Source organism: Copadichromis virginalis, linkage group LG8 (assembly GCF_057382275.1).
Source record: "Copadichromis virginalis isolate Kocher_CV1m ecotype Utaka linkage group LG8, C_Virginalis_male_GT1.1, whole genome shotgun sequence".
NCBI lineage: Eukaryota > Metazoa > Chordata > Actinopteri > Cichliformes > Cichlidae > Copadichromis > Copadichromis virginalis.
The window spans coordinates 21,364,015-21,375,306 of NC_140625.1; the positions used below are offsets into that span (position 1 = coordinate 21,364,015).

The 11,292-nt window shown below is 41.4% G+C and overlaps 1 long non-coding RNA gene across 1 annotated transcript; it reads left to right on the forward strand.

Moving 5' to 3' along the window:
• Window positions 1–9,288: 9,288 nt before the first annotated feature.
• Window positions 9,289–10,691, forward strand: LOC146703322 (uncharacterized). Its single transcript, XR_014921986.1, has 2 exons — window positions 9,289–9,699; window positions 9,788–10,691. It is a non-coding gene; the product is annotated as an uncharacterized LOC146703322 (long non-coding RNA).
• The last annotated feature ends 601 nt before the right edge of the window (window positions 10,692–11,292 follow it).

Here is an 11,292-nt window from a genome sequence, read left to right on the forward strand (position 1 = left end):
AGATCTTCAATTTGCAGTGCAACATATCCTCATGTTTAAATTAGAACCCACCATATTTTGATTCATTATCTACGTCTTAGTGAGTAAAGTCTACTTAAACTTATTTTTGTTACTTTGTTTTCTCCCCAGTGACCGTGTGTTGGAATCTAATCATATCCTGAAAATGATCAAGGCCAAAAGCCAGGAAAATGTCTCCTTTGAAATGTTTGGGAAGCATCTGCCTCCGGCACCTTTGAAACCCCGATAGAGACATCTGTCTGATGCGGTAACATGCCCAAAGTACCCGAAGATCAACACTGACATGTATATCAATACATTTCACTTGAACGTGTGGCTTTTTTCAAATAATACAGTAATTTGAAATATTTTTAAAGCCTATTTTAAAGGTGTGTTTCATATTCCCTAATAAGATTCACTGCTTTGAAATTTTTGCCAGGGAACGAAATGTGTTTTTCTCTTTCTGAAATTATGATTGGTCTTGTGCGGATATGGAACAGATGGTGTTATCTACCTCACGGGTGAGTGAAGCAACAAGTGTGCAATTAAAGGCCCGAGGAACTACTTCATTCAAAAACACAAACTCCAGAAAGCAAACCAGCACAACTTTAAAAAAAAAAAGAAGAAGAAGAAGACAACTTCCTGCATGGTGCATTTAGAGAGTTAAATTTGATGTAGTGAATCCAAATGCATGGCAAAAATGGAAAATCAGCAAACATGGGCACTAATGAACAGTTCATGCAATTTTAAGTGGTCAGCACTTTGCAGGTTCTCTCAGTTTTATACACTCACATTTGAATGTGCTCTTTCTTCTGCAAAGGCCTATCCAGCAGATTTTTAAGAACTCTGACACTGAATTCAATAGAAATGCTAGGAAGCTAACACATGCATTTTCTCCCATATACAATTATGGCCAGAAGAACTGCTCTTTTTCCAGTGTGGAATGATTGTACAGCAAATGTCTTTAATGAGGTTTAAAAAAAAAGAAATGCTCGCAAAACACAAATTGAAGCCAACATATTCCTACTCCTGCATGCCAGAAGCGATGGCCTTCCTTCATCTTTCATTGAAGCCGAGTCAGTATCAATCACATGACACTCCAGTGACAAATAGGCAATCAAATAACACAAGGAGCAAAAAATTATTTCACTCACTCACTCCTTGACCTTACAGAACGAGCAGTCAGTTTAGGTATTACTGCTGGCTATCAATTAAAATTGATTTTTCTTTTGGATCAATTGCTGTGTAAACATTTAAACAAAAATGGTCATAGAAAGCTGTCACTAATAAATAAAAACTGTTTAAATGGATTTATCCACTACCTCCACGCTCTATACAACAGCCCATATTTATTTTGGCTGCTGGCTGTTTAGGCCAAATAAAAGACAATGCAAGCAAATTTTCTGGGCAGCAAAGGAACTGCCTTTGGACGAGGAACCATCTCAGCATGTGTAGAGCCGGAGGAGAGACAAAATTACCATCAAACGATGGCAACTATGCCACTGCTGAGGCACCACACAGGACGCATTTAGGTCACACTGAGTTCAAACACACACACACACACACACACACACACACACACACACACACACACACACACAGATACAGCTGTGTGAGAGGGCATTTACAGATACAGCTGTGAATCATGATGGCACAAATCTGATTAAAGCGCAAAGCAGTCTGAAATTTGTTAGGTATATTTGTTCATCTGCTCTCTAACACAAATATCACATGGAAACAACTCAGTGCATTTTGACATTTAGAAATGATCAAGATAACCTGCTCAAGTTCAAAGTAAGCATCAGAATGTGGCAGAAAGGTGATTTTTGTGACTCTGAATATAACAAGTTTGTTGGTGCCAGTGAGAGTCAGCCACGTCGAGGAATTAGTGGTTTTATTAAGTCCAATATGGCAGAAAAATATCAAGCAATATGTCTATGGTGTCATGTGAGAAACCTCAATAAAAGATTAGAAAGTGTTGTCTGGTTTAATAACTTGTTTCTGCTAAAACATTCAGGCCAGGTCAGATATGTTGGCATAAACAACATGAAATCGTGAATCCATCCTGCCTTGTATCAGTGGTTTAAAGCAGTTTCTTGAACATGAAAATGAGTTCACTGCACTCAAATGGCGTAACCAGATCTGAATCCAGTAGAGTTCTTTTGGGATGTGGTCAAACTGGAGATTCCCATCATGGATTATGGAGCAACTGTGTGACGCTATTAATTCAGTTCAATTCAGTTCATGCAGCAGCAAATCACTACAACAGTCGGAGGAAACCTCAACAATTATACAACCCCTTTGAGCAAGCACTTGGTAACAGTGGGAAGGAAAAAATCCCTTTAAAGAGGAAGACCTGTTAAAAGGGCGTTTTAACAGGTCTTCTAATACTAGATTGGAGTCCAAGCTAATATTTGCAAGGTGTAAGTAATAAAGTGTATATCTAAACTTAAAAACTTAAAAATAAAAACAAACAAACTACCACTGCATTACACTTCAGTAAGAAAATTTCCCACTTTTCTCTAATTAAATAAAACAAACCAAAATGGAAGCTAATGCACAATTTATTTCAGCTGCTGTTCTGCCAGTGCATCCCTAAATGACACATCTCGTATTTCTTCTCATTTACCTTTGACTTTTGTCGTAGTAAGTGCAACAAGGGACAAAAATGTCCTGCACATAAAGCGGGACAACCTGGTCACTCTAAACTTAGCTGACTGTGTCCCGCACCAGCAATGTAGCTACTTTAATAGGATGTACCTGCGTTAAAGATCTTGCTAAAGAACATTGTGCAATAAAAACTGCAGCGCGGAGATTAATTAGAGCACGCTCAGAGCTCTTTGATGTCTAAATATTTAATTATAAAGAGGTCATTTCTTTAAAAGTTCAGTCATTCAGTTTTAAAATGAACTGCTTATATGCACAATGAAGACAAATTAGGACATACAAATCCCCCAGTTTGATTCTACATAGGCTGACCTTGGGTGAAGTTTTAGGTTAGTACGCTTAGTTCTGTCTATTTCGGTGTTAGCAGTGACTATTTTTACATATATTAACCATCAATGCTACTACCAATACTGTAAAAAACATAACCTATTTTCCTAGATCAGAATCATTTGCAAATTAGCTGCATGCCATTAGAACTCAATTCCCCAGGTGTATTTGCAACATTCATCCTTTTTTTTCCCCATAAGGACTTTACCATGGAAAAGGACACAGTATGAATAATTAGCAAAAGGCTGCTCGTGACAGCGAATCCTGTTTTGGTTTTATGTCTTCAGTCCAAACAAATACAAGCCGCAGCTCCCAGGGTTTCATCAAACATATCAATATTCAGCTGATAATACCTTTAATCTGTGGCCAAGAAAACCTTGCATAACTCCTCAAAATGCTACAGGGAGTTTCCACTAATGATCAAAAATGATGAGGAAATATGAAGTAAATAGCTTATAATTAATTTTAATAGGCCTCCCAATTTATAATACAGCACCCTACATTATCCAAGCTGACCCCCTTGGATGGAAACAAAACACAAGTGGACGTTTTTTTATTTTTCAAACTTCAAAACGAATTTATTAATGGGCTGTTTAATGTGTTGTCTTTGTTGTCTGGGCTGCATTGATGATTCGGTCATAATCATCAAATAAGATGGCTTTACATTAGTACGCCATGTAGTCTATTTTTACAGTGCATGTGTAATTATTTCTGCTAACTCGCCTTATTTAACATATGAAACATAAACTTAAATTTGAGTTTGTTTTATTATCATACTGCTGATAATTTCCTCCTAATGATGCAAACAAGCCCCATCCAACCATTCACGTACACAGTTCCACAAGTGCCTTTTGTGATGCCTACGCACATTTAATGTCACAATCACATTGTGATGGATGTATCGGGTCAACTCGGGGTTCAGTACCTTACCCAAAGATACTTCAACATGTACACTAGAGGAGACAGGGATCAAACCACCAACCTTAATAGGTGACATGATTTAACTCCTGAGCCACATCTGCCTTAATTAATAAACATAATAACCATCCACCCATCCATTCATTCACTTCTTATCCCGTTCAGCCACCACTGGACAGGTGGTCAGGATATGGTAGACGATTCTCGAGGACAGCTTTTTCAATGATAAACTTCCTGAGTACCGCACTTGGAGCCTAGCGCAAAGCCTGGAAAAAACGTACACTGCTGGAAACTTTGTTAATAATTACTTTGTTAACAGTGCAGTCACCATGGGGAAAAATACCCCAAGTGGCACAGGAAACCTTTTTCCAAAGTCCAAATTTATTTACTCAAAAAGCTTTTTTAATAGTCTAGTGGTTTTTATTTGGATCAGCCTGCTACAAAAGAATCACCTTTTACTCCAATGCCAACTTTTGTTTCTCTTTGAAGCACTAAAGGGGCCGATCTTTTGTAATTTAGCTTTAGAGATGTGTACATTTGTCTGCACTAAATTTCATCACAATCCATTTACAATTTTTTTTTAGAATTTAGCATTAAAGCAAAAGTGGGTTCCCATATTAATTAGGATTAATCACTGAATTTATGTACACAGTGTCTTGCTCGATGCCTAAAACAGCAAAAGATATTCTACATACTATAAAATAAATAACCAGTGTGTTACATCCCCCAGGAGGATGTCTCTTCTCCCTATTAACCCTTTGTTTTGTCCAGGCTCCACCTCCTCTGTCCTGATTGGATGCTGTGCAGAGTCCGGCTGATTGGTAATCAGCAGAGCACTATTTAAGGCCTGTGGAGCTGTGCTTCTGGGCCCTCCGGCCATTTTGGTTGCCATACTGGTGCAGGCTTGCATGCCTTTGTATTTTGTGTGAGCATTATTGTTTCATGTTCAGACTGCTTGTAGGGGAGAGCTGCCTTTTGTTTTGACACCCTGTTTTCTCCTGTTTATGTGTTGTTAGGTAGGTTATGGTTATAGGTTGTATATTTTGTTTCTTTGGAGTTAGGTAAGTTTCTTTTATTTCTACGTCAGGGATGTTTTGTTTGTTATGTTGGCCTTGGCTCTCCCTGACGTTACACCTCGGTCTGAACCCACGTCCCATCACCAGTATTAAATAAACCTTTTAAATTTACCATCTTGGCTCCTCCTTCTCTATCCACATTTATGTTCGTCCCTTCAACCCCCTAGACTAGCCAGGGGACGTAACATAAATTGGGGGCTCGTCCGGGATAAAAGTCCTGGTTAATCCATTTGTGGATGGTGAAGGTTTGGAGTTGTTTGTTTCTGCTGGTGTATTTGGCAGAGGTAGTTAGTATGGCAACTGGTGTTTTTGCTTTGAGTGCATTTTTGAGTAATCCTTCTTGGGAGGAGCTAAATGCGTGTAGAAAACGTGATTTGTTTGCTATAGCAGCACACTTTGAGTTAAATGTATCAAGGCAAATGGTGAAAGAGGACTTGAAAACTGCTGTTTCAAACAAACTTGTGGAAGAAGGCCTGCTTCCTGTTTCTAAATCACCTCGTTTGCCAGTTCCTCTTGACAGGACCCCTAATGAAGGACTGAAGCCTGCTGTGTTAAAGGACCAAGGGCAAAACCCTGCTGCTGTGGAGCAACAAATGGTGGAAAATTTAAGCACTAATGGCTCACCTTCTTTTGCTACTCCATCTTCTCCTCGTTCAAGACAAGAAGTATTACTCAAGGTACGTTTGGCTAAATTACAATTTGAGGCTCAGGATAAAGCCCAAGCTCGTCAGGCAGAGTTGGAACTTCGCAGGTTGGAAGCAGAGACAGAAAAGGTGTTAAAGCTGAAAAAGTTGGAGCTGGAGTTGCAGATTGAAAGGGAGGTCAGACTGCGTCAGTTGGAGTTACAGGCACAGACTTCAAGAAGTACTACTACTCAACCTAGTTCTGCAAATTCATCTGTTGGTGAAACAACCTCCTCCCCTGTAAACCCAGGTGGTTTCAATGTGAGTAAAAACATTGTGTTGGTACCTCCATTTCGTGAATCAGAAGTTGATACATATTTCAATGTGTTTGAACGTGTGGCTGCCTCATTGCACTGGCCGAGAGAAGTTTGGCCATTGCTTCTTCAGTGCAAATTGGTAGGCAAAGCACAAGAAGTCTGTTCTGCTTTGTCTTTGGAAGAAAGTTTGAAATATGATGTAGTGAAGTCTGCTATCCTTGCTGCTTATGAACTTGTTCCCGAAGCGTATAGGCAACGCTTTCGCAATCACAAAAGAACAGCAAATCAGACTTTTGTAGAGTTTGCTCGTGAAAAAGCTACTCTTTTTGATAGATGGATAACAGCAAGTAAAGTTCCTGACTACAACTCCTTACGTGAACTGATACTGCTGGAAGAGTTCAAAAATGGCCTGCCAGAACGCATTGTTGTACACCTTAATGAACAGAAGGTTTCCACTTTGAAAGAAGCAGCTGTGATAGCTGATGAATTTGTGCTGACTCATAAAACTGTTTTTGTGCAGAAACGTGAAGTTACCACCAGAGAACCTCCCCCACGAAAGGATCCTTCAAGCCCACGACAGACTTTTGCTCCAAGGACTGAAAGGGAATGTTTCTATTGTCATAAACTTGGTCATGTTGTTGTTGAATGTCCCGCTTTGAAGCGCAAGAACCAGTCACCAAAAGGAGTAGGCTTAATTAAAACCATCCGTGCTGAGAGAAGGGACCAAAGTGAAGGAGTTGATCCCTGCTTCAAACCCTTCCTCTTAGATGGCACTGTGTCATTGACTGGGAAGCCTGAGGATGAAAAACCCATTCGAATACTCAGAGATACGGGAGGGTCAAGATCTGTGATTTTATCTGATGTATTACCCCTGAGTGACCATTCCTCTTGTCATGGTAGTATTCTGATTCAAGGAGTTGAAATGGGCTATGTCGAAGCTCCTTTGCATTATGTACACATCAAGTCAAAGTTGGTTAATGGCATCTTCTCTGTGGCAGTACGCCCCTCACTTCCCATAAAAGGGGTGCAGTTCATTTTGGGAAATGATATTGCTGGTGGAAAAGTGCAACCTGTTCCCGAAGTAATAAATGATCCAGAATCAAACTTGAAGAGCAACGACCTAGCAACATGTTTCCCATCTGTTTTTCCTGCTTGTGTTCTCACCAGGGCTCAAGCAAGACGTAAAGCTGCAGAAATTGATTTGTCAGACTCTTCGTTGGCTCAGGCTCTGGCTACAGATGATTTGCAAACCCTGATTGATCTTAAAAGTGGTTCAAAGGATACTACTGAGAAGTGGAAGGATCTACATCTTCCACAGTTAGACTTGCCAGTCACACGTGAAAGCCTTGTTGCTGCTCAGAAGTCTGATCCCTCATTGACTAAATGCTTTACTTCTCTTTCTGAAACAGGAAATAAAAAGGCTTCTTATTTCTTGGAAGATGGGGTCTTGATGCGCAAGTGGACTGCTCACCCAAGTCTAACAGCAGACGTAGAGGAAAGCTGTTCTGATGACTGTGACTGGAGCACTACTTATCAGATTGTTGTGCCTCTTGAGTATCGTCACTACGTAGTCTCCCTTGCACATGAGCACCCTCTGTCTGGTCATTTGGGAGTTACAAAAACGTACAACAAGATACTCAACCATTTCTTTTGGCCAGGATTGAAGGCTGATATAGTTGAGTTTTGCCGCACTTGTAAAACATGTCAGATTGCAGGAAAGCCAAACCAGACAGTTCCTATAGCTCCTCTTCATCCTATACCAGTACTTGGTGAACCTTTTGAACGTGTCATTGTGGACTGTGTTGGTCCATTGCCCAAGACAAAGAATGGTAATCAGTTTTTACTGACTGCAATGTGTACTTCGACTCGTTTTCTAGAAGCTGTCCCACTCAGAAGAATAACTGCACCTTTGGTGATTAAAGTTTTGACAAAGTTCTTCACTACTTTTGGTTTACCAAAAGTAGTCCAGACAGACCAAGGAACTAACTTTCTGTCTAAACTTTTCAAGCAGGTCATGCAGACTCTGGGGATTAAGCATGTTGTGTCAAGTGCATACCATCCTGAGTCTCAAGGAGCATTGGAGCGCTGGCATCAGACACTCAAGGCAACATTGCAGAAATACTGCTTGGATACTGCAAAAGAGTGGGATGAGGGAGTACCTCTGATGGTGTTTGCCATGCGCGAAGCTAAGCAAGAGTCCCTTGGGTTTAGCCCAAATGAACTAGTGTTTGGTCATTCTGTCCGGGGACCTTTGAAGTTGTTGAAAGAACAGTTCTTGTCAACAGACCATGTTGTGAAAACTAATGTTCTGGATTATGTTTCACAGTTCAGAGAGCGCCTCCATAAGGCCAGGTTGGCAGCTGCAGAAGCCCTCTCCTCTGCTCAGGGGAAGATGAAGAGTTGGTATGATAAGAAAGCCGTTCCTCGATCTTTCAATCCAGGTGACAAGGTTTTGGTTCTTCTACCAACTGCTAGCTCTGCATTGTCTGCCCGCTTCTGTGGACCATACCAGGTGGATAAGAAAGTAAATGACACTGACTATGTGATTAAAACCCCAGACAGGAAGCGTAAAACACGCTTGTGCCATCTCAATATGCTCAAATCTTTTCATTCTAGAGCTGACTCTCTCTGTGGTCCTGCAGATAAGTCTGTGGCATCTCCGTCCGAGCTGACTCTCTCTGTGGTCCTGCAGATAAGTCTGTGGCATCTCCGTCCGAGCCAATCTCATCTCCAGAACCTCTCTTGTTGAACTCTTCCTCAGGATTGAGGTCAAGTTTAGATGAAGACGGGCTCAAACTTTGTGATGCCAGCTACCAGAATGCCAGAATGCTTAATTCTGAGGTACTGTCCCAGTTGTCTGTATATCTGTCTCACTTGACCCGTGAGCAACAGTTGGACATTGAAAGGCTCGTCACCATTCATTTAACACTCTTTGGGGACATGCCTTCCCGTACTACTGTAATAGAGCACGACATTGATGTTGGGAATGCCGTGCCTATTAAGCAGTATGCTTACCGTGTGAATATGGCAAAAAGGGAAATGATGAACACAGAAGTAGACTACCTTCTGAAGCATGGATTGGCTATCCCAAGCTATAGTCCATGGAGTTCTCCGTGCCTGGTTACGCCAAAATCAGATGGAACACCTCGCTTTTGCACAAATTTCCGCAAGGTAAATGCAGTAACAGTACCTGATTCCTTCCCACTGCCCCGTGTTGAGGACTGTATTGACAGCGTCGGATCTGCTGCTTATGTGAGTAAGCTTGACCTTCTTAAAGGTTATTGGCAAGTACCTCTGACAGAAAGAGCATCAGAAATCTCAGCTTTCGTAACACCTCATCACTTTTTACAATATACAGTTATGGCATTTGGAATGAGAAATGCTCCTGCTACCTTTCAGAGGTTAATGTCAACTGTATTATCTGGTGTGGCAAACTGTAATGTTTATCTTGATGATGTGGTCATCTATTCTTCCAGCTGGTCAGAGCATGTTGACACCTTAACCACTGTGTTCAAGCGTTTAGCTGATGCTTCCTTGACCCTCAACTTGGCTAAATGCGAGTTTGGTAAGGCTACAGTGACCTACCTTGGAAAGGAAGTTGGGCAGGGCAAGGTTCGCCCAATCAGTGCAAAGGTTAATGCCATTCTTAACTTTCCTGTGCCAACAACACGCCGTGAGCTGCGCAGATTTCTGGGGATGGTTGGTTACTACAGGTGTTTCTGTAGGAATTTTTCTGAAGTCGTAACACCACTGACAAACCTGTGCAGCCCGAAGGTACCATTCATTTGGAGTCCTGAGTGTCAACGTGCTTTTGAATGTGCAAAAGGTCTTCTGTCGAGTTCACCTGTTCTTGTCGCTCCAGACTTTTCTAAACCTTTCAAGCTTGAAGTGGATGCCAGTGAGGTGGGGGCTGGAGCTGTTCTTCTTCAGGATGATGGACAAGGAGTGAGTCATCCTGTCTGCTTCTTTGGCAAGAAGTTCGATACTCATCAAAGGCGGTACTCGACAATTGAAAAGGAGACTCTGGCCATGCTTCTGGCTCTTCAGCATTTTGACGTGTATGTGGGATCTACTTCCCAACCTGTAGAGGTCTTCACTGATCACAATCCTCTCGTGTTCCTCTCTCGTATGTATAACAACAATCAGCGACTGATGAGGTGGGCTTTAATTTCACAAAACTACAACATTGAAATAAAGCATAAAAGAGGATGTGAAAATATTGTGGCCGATGCCCTCTCAAGAATGTGATGGTGTAAGGTTAACAAACTTATACGTTTGTTTTTCTGGGTGGGGGTGTTACATCCCCCAGGAGGATGTCTCTTCTCCCTATTAACCCTTTGTTTTGTCCAGGCTCCACCTCCTCTGTCCTGATTGGATGCTGTGCAGAGTCCGGCTGATTGGTAATCAGCAGAGCACTATTTAAGGCCTGTGGAGCTGTGCTTCTGGGCCCTCCGGCCATTTTGGTTGCCATACTGGTGCAGGCTTGCATGCCTTTGTATTTTGTGTGAGCATTATTGTTTCATGTTCAGACTGCTTGTAGGGGAGAGCTGCCTTTTGTTTTGACACCCTGTTTTCTCCTGTTTATGTGTTGTTAGGTAGGTTATGGTTATAGGTTGTATATTTTGTTTCTTTGGAGTTAGGTAAGTTTCTTTTATTTCTACGTCAGGGATGTTTTGTTTGTTATGTTGGCCTTGGCTCTCCCTGACGTTACACCTCGGTCTGAACCCACGTCCCATCACCAGTATTAAATAAACCTTTTAAATTTACCATCTTGGCTCCTCCTTCTCTATCCACATTTATGTTCGTCCCTTCAACCCCCTAGACTAGCCAGGGGACGTAACACAGTGGAAGCAAGCTGAAGAGCTAACAGAATATAAGCATACACAACAGAAAATTACTTTAAAGGACCCACTCCATACTGAGATCAATCTCGAAACTCCATTATTAATAGGACTTTTCATTACCAGACTGCATTACAGAGATGTTTAGAAGACTAAACACAGGGCATGTTTGTGACTTTCTGACAGATGGCAGGCTAAAGGTCAAAAACACACATGAGGCTCACTGTAGAGGGATCAGTCCAGTAGGATACCCCTGTGTGTCTATGGTGGAACCCCTCTGGAGAGATGCCACCAAAGGCTTTTTTGAAGCCAGCAAGGTACAAAGAGAGACCCCCTGCTTCAGGCCCTGATTCTATAAAGGCAGACAGCACCAAGCTTAGAGGCACCTACATATCTCTCATTTACTTACAAGCTCCCATGAATCCATTCAGCAAACAAAACTAAATTAACATTCAACAAAAAAAAATATCATATAGTACTGTGCAAAATTCTTGAGCAGATTGTAATTTATGTTTTACTTTCAAAT